This window comes from Cygnus olor, chromosome 3 (genome assembly GCF_009769625.2).
Source record: "Cygnus olor isolate bCygOlo1 chromosome 3, bCygOlo1.pri.v2, whole genome shotgun sequence".
In the NCBI taxonomy this organism is placed as follows: Eukaryota; Metazoa; Chordata; class Aves; order Anseriformes; family Anatidae; genus Cygnus; species Cygnus olor.
This window is the reverse complement of record NC_049171.1, coordinates 98,038,717-98,044,766: the sequence shown is the minus strand read 5'-3', so window position 1 is coordinate 98,044,766 and position 6,050 is coordinate 98,038,717.

The following is a 6,050-nucleotide window of genomic DNA, read 5'->3' as shown; positions in this document are numbered from 1 at the left end:
TGTTCCAGGGCCTGATCACCCTCTTGGTGAATAACCTCTTCCTAACACCCAGCTTGACCCTCCACTGTCCCAGCTCCATGCTGTTCCCCCAAGTACTGGCGTTGTCACCAGAGAGAGGAGCTCAGCACCTGCCACTTCACTCCCCCTCATGAAGAAACTGTAGGCCATGAGAAACTTCAGCAAGCTTCAGCACCATGAGAACGCCCCCTCAGTCTTGTCTTCTCTAACCCAAACAAACCAAGAAACTTCAGCCACTCCTCATACATCTTGCCCTCTACACCCTCCACCACATTTGTAGCCCTCCTTCGGACATTCTCTAGTAGTTTTATGTCCTTCTTGTACTGCGGTGCCCCAAATTGCACAGTACTCGAGGCGAGGCTGCACCAGCGTGATGCAGAGGGGCCAATCTCTTCCCTCAACAGGCTAGCAATGCCATGCTTGATGCACCCCAGGGTATGGTTGGCCCTTTTGGCTGCCAGGGCACACTGCTGACTCAGTCAACGTGCGGTCAACCAGAACCCCAGATCCCTTTCCACAGAGCTGCTCCCCAGCCTCTTGTCCTCCAGTCTGTATGTACAGCCAGGGTTGTCTAGTCCCAGGTGCAGATTCTAGCATGTGTCCTTGTTAAACTTCATATTGTTGGTGATTGCCTAGCTCTCTAATTTGTCAAGATCTCTCTGCAAGGCTTCTCTACCCTCAAGGGAGTCAACAGCTTCTCCCAATTTAGTGTCGTCCACAAACTTACTTAGTATACCTTCAAGTCCTACATCCAAGTCATTTGTGAAAACATGAATGGGAACTGGCCCTAAAATGGAACCCTGCAGTACTCCACTAGTGACTGGTCACCAGCCTGATGTAACCTATTGAGCCAAAACCATCAGCTAGTTGTTCACCCATTGTTTTACGTGTTTATCTAGTTGTATGGTGGGCATTTTGTCCAGAAGGCTACTGTGGAGAAACAGTATCAAAAGCTTTACTGAAATCCAAAAAGATCACAACTGGCTTCCCTTGGTCAACCAGGTGGGTGACCTTGTCAAAAAAAGGAGATCAACTTCACGAAACAGGACTTTTCCTTAGTGACCCCATGCTGGCTGTGACTGATGACCCCATTGACTTTCAGGTGCTTTTCAGTAGCTTCAGAATAATCTTCTCCATAATTTTACCAGGCACTGAAGTGAGACTGTCAGGCCTGTAATTACCAGAGTCTTCTGTCTTGCTCTTCATGGAAATTGGAACGTTTGCCAGCTTCCAGTCAACTGGCACCTCTCTAGATTTCCAAGACCACTGAAAAATAATTGAGAGAGGTCTCACGATGACATCAGCCAGCTCTCTGTGTACCCTGGGATGAAGCCCACCAGGTCCCATCAACTCATATGCATCCAGCTGGAGCAGCCAATCCCACGCAAGTCCAGGGGTGGTAGGGAACTTCTCATTACCACAGTCACAGTCCTGCAACTCAGGGCTCCAGGGGTCCCAGAGTCCATCATCAATGTTGAAGACAGAGGTGAAGAAGGCATTAAACGTCTCTGCTTTGTCTACATCCCTATTTGTGATCTTATTTTCCCTGGAACTATATATTTACTTTGTATCCCTCCTTTTTTAAAACAAATAAACAAACAAAGGTTGTATTTTCATAGGCATTCGTGTCATTTTTCATTATATAATGAAATAAAAGACATTTAAGTTAGATTAATGGTTTGATAAAAACAGAGCAATGTTTAAGCATCGATTTAAATAAGTGCTGTCAGAATAAATTTGTTCTTTAGCTGTATGAAAGCAATCAGCTTTTATCTGAAAGACATTTAACGATTTACTATGTGAAAGAATGCAACCGAAGCTTCATTTCTGGCTTCAAATAATAAATGGTTTTAGTTCCAGCTAACTTTCTGTTTGTTTGTTTTTTACTACTGCACAGTTTACAATTATAACATTAAGAGCTGTTTACAGTAGACATCTAGTTACAGCAACTAATGCTTGGAATGAGTCTGCTTCATTCTGTTGGCAACAGAGGCCTACAATTAATATACTTAAATTTGAAGGTTTTCAGCTGTAATCTCATTTAGAGAATAAACATACTTTCAGAGTAATGTTCTTCTTTTGGATTTGTTTATTGAACCTGGATTAGAGAGCTGTGGTGCCATTTAGAACAGTTTCTTATCAAAAGGTTTACTGGCAGGATTGTAACGGTATACATTTGAAAGATTGTTTTAGATATATTGATTGGACTATCTCAGATCAGCTATTAAATGGGACAAATGTGAAACCAGTCAGACCATCGTCATCAAGATATTACCTGTGCACTGCTGCTGGTTAGGTTGTCTGTGTCTCTATAAAGAACTCAGAAACAGAAAAATTTGCCAATCAACACACAAAGCATCTTGATCCCACAACATAAAACTGAGAAAAGAATTCTCCAGCTTTTAATTTTAGCAATAAATATTAAGCACTACAATATCACACCCACCTGAAAAAGCAAGACACCCTTGTTCCCTTAAGATTTTGGTACTTCACACTCTAAGACTAGAGGCACTGAATTTAGTGTCTTAAGCTATTGTATTATCTTTAATTTAATGATTTAATCTATCAAAATATATTTTTAAAAGCTTGGGAATTTTAACTGATGTTAATATTCCAAGACTTACAACTCAGAACTGGTGACAGTTTGAGTCCCCTGAATTGATATTTTTCAGTCACACATCTAAATAGCCTAGCTGCCCAGTGAACATGCATCCGAACCATACCTAGCCATCTCTATGCTTAAGACAAGTATTACTGATACTTTATGGGGTATTTTGTTTGTTTGTTTGTTTTCTTTTTAACCACTATTTTTATAGATAGTATAGAAAGGTTTCAAAATACAGTCCTTCTATAAAGTTGCCAACCCAAGCAAGTTGAGAAGCATGATGATAAATGACTTTAACGGAGGCTTCAGAGGTGGGTGGGGTAATTAGCTTCTGTTTCCTCTCTTGATTAGCTCTTTGCCTTTGTGGAAGAAAACACCCATATGGCTCACAGACTTAAAAACCCCACCTTACAATAAACACAAGCATTTATATACGTATATGTCCTATATATATGTGCCTATCCTATGTAGACTATAGAATGTGTGTATATATATATACATACATATATATATATATACATACACCGTGCTTTCTCTCCTTCTGTAGTATTATATATGATCAAAGTGTCCTAGCCTGTCTAGTGAAAAGATCTCTACTATTTGCATTACAGGAAGAAATCTCCCAGATGGCAGCTGCCTTCGCAACACGCACAGCTGCTGCAGATGAGTATACAGTGATGAACACATGCACTGTGCATTTTGGATCATAAAATATAATGTAAAAGAAAAGACAGCCTCAATTTTGCTCATTGATAAAAAATAATCATCTCTGTTTCTGAAACTGCTGTTGGAAAAACTAAGGACAATCCATTTTTTAAAAAAACTATTGTGAAGATTAAAGAATGTGAATGTGATCAGGCACTTTAGGGATAGTTTAGATTAGTCCATGTAATTTTATTTTATTTATTTTTTTTCAGTGATAGAATGGTTCTTTAAAAAGGAGCAGGAGTTTTGTGATTAACCTTGGAATTTTGTTGAACAGAATCTGTAGAGGCTTTTTTTGCACAGGCCTCAGTAAGGCAGGGGTTTCACCCTTAGTCATGGAAGAAGCTTCCCATTATATATTACTTTATATTACAGCAAATTTGAACTTAAAACCATATGAAGGAACTGCATGCTAACAGACAGCATGGCTCGGGGTAAATTAAGATGAGCGCTTGCATTCTGGGGATTTTTGCAAAACGTTTATCTTCAGAAACAGCTTTTAAAAAAATGTCCAAGGCTATCAACAAGTGCTGTGCTCAGCAATAAGGAGAGGGATACACACACATGCAAACCAACGTCAGTTCTCTAAACAGGAGTAGAAAAAAAAAAACATTGAAACTTTGATCTCCACAGTAGTCCAAACTTCCTTTTTGTATTGTATATGAATTTATAAATAAGGCTCATTATTGACTAAGGGAAGTTGACTCTTAGATTCTCTAAGCAACGAGTATTGAAATAAGAGTTTAAGCTACTGTATCTTCTGCTGGGCTGCTTACCTTCCTATTTTTGCAGCATGATTGTTAAATTACTGCAACAGTAAGCCCCTGAAACAGTCAATTTTCAAAAGATTACAGTAAACACATTCTACAGTATTTGTTAGTATTTTTAAGACATGTCAGAGCTATATGTATTGTAAATGTTTAAAAAGAAAGTGGTTTTAATTCTAGAATAACGAAGAAAACTTGATTACTTTAAAATATTTTTAAAAGGCACTGCTGGGTTCCAAGCACCTCTTAACTCACAAACAGATTCACAGTAGGCTTCTAGTTCTTGAATCCATTACCTTTAGTCTTCAATAAGGCATTACAGAGCAGAGAGCAACCTCGGCTGATGTGCTGCAAGCCATCTGGAATCTCTGCAGGACAGGAGGGACAGAAGATACCTTCCCCTGGTTCTTGTGTGACAAACTGCCCTCGATGTAGGGAAAAATTTGGCCTCAACCCCCAGTTATAGCACATTAACAACATTACATCCCTAAATCGTTACAGTCCTCTGGTGCCTGGAAAAAAAAATGTCAAAAATTGTCACTTCAAAATCTTTATATGCATACATACACGGCTCTCCCCACAAAAATGTTGGCTGTCCAGCTTTATTTTTTAACCACTTCATGATTTTTGTGCCTGTGGCTGACAGTAGGCACAATTCCTTTCAATAGCTGGAAGTAATATTTAACAGGCTTTGTAACAAAGGATGAAGAGTTCAACACACTGCTGGTACCAAGTTCACGAATGGCATGACAGCCTGCAAGAGCTGCTCGTGTTGATCTGCATAGGGATGGACAGTGGGGCTGCAGACTGGGCCAAGCCAGCAGCTGCTGGAAAATAATTTGACAGTAAACAGAGATGTAAGCTCAATGCACCTCACAAAAGATGAACTCACATACCTTGGCTTTACGAGCTGCTCTTGCTGCATATCTGCTCTCAATTAAATCAACTTATTTCATAAAACCTGTTCAACTGGTCCTGTTTATTATTATTTTTTAAATACAGTAATTTAAATCTTTTAAACTTTGAACTTCAACAGCTATGTTTCTACTAGCATGTTGAAATATATCCATGTACTTAGGTTTTCCACTCTCTTTTTTCAAGATGGAGTGTTTAAACAGAAATGTTGGCAAGAAACAAAAAGAAGATTCATTCAAATGTGGCCACCAAAACTGTAAACCCTGTGCTTGACATTTGGACTTGGTTCACTTTTTTTCCTTTTAGTGTTTGCCACTTTAAAATTGTTATAAACTTTTAAAATTATTATAAAAATATCAGCAGAAAGTTAGCTTCACTAGGAACAATTCCAGTAAATGAATCAGAACCCCTCAGGGCTTGCCTTACACCACCCTCATTTTCATAAATCTTTCTTACCTTCCTTCCCTACCTGTAAAGTCTATATATCTATCCTACCACCAACACTTTATATGGGGACCGTTTAGAACACACAAACAAATTGATCTCCAAATTTCGGCTGAGCACTGAGCAGCTAACACCCAGAACAGGAGTGATGAAAGACAATAGTAATATGAGAAGTTTCAGTGAGCCAATACTTTGAAACAGATAAAAGGCAAAGACACTTGCAGACTTTAGTCTTCTCTTTTTTCCTCTTTCTCTTAATTTCTCCCCATTTTATCCCTGGCTGTTAATGCAACAGCCATCTGTACCCACCATGGATGTATATGTAATTTTCACATTTCCGGTAGCAATCTCAGGCATTCCCAAGCCATCCAACAGTCAACATCTTGAAACAAGCAATTCAGATATTAAATAAATAAATAAATAAATCTGTTACTACCAATTCCCACACAATGTTTATTTGTTCTGCACTACTTAACCACATACACACAAATGGAAACTACAATTTGTTCTCAAAAAAAAAGCATTGCTGCAGACATCAGTGCATTGGTTCGGTGTCCTGGTAGGGTGGTTCAGCCAGCTAACAAACATTTTTCCCA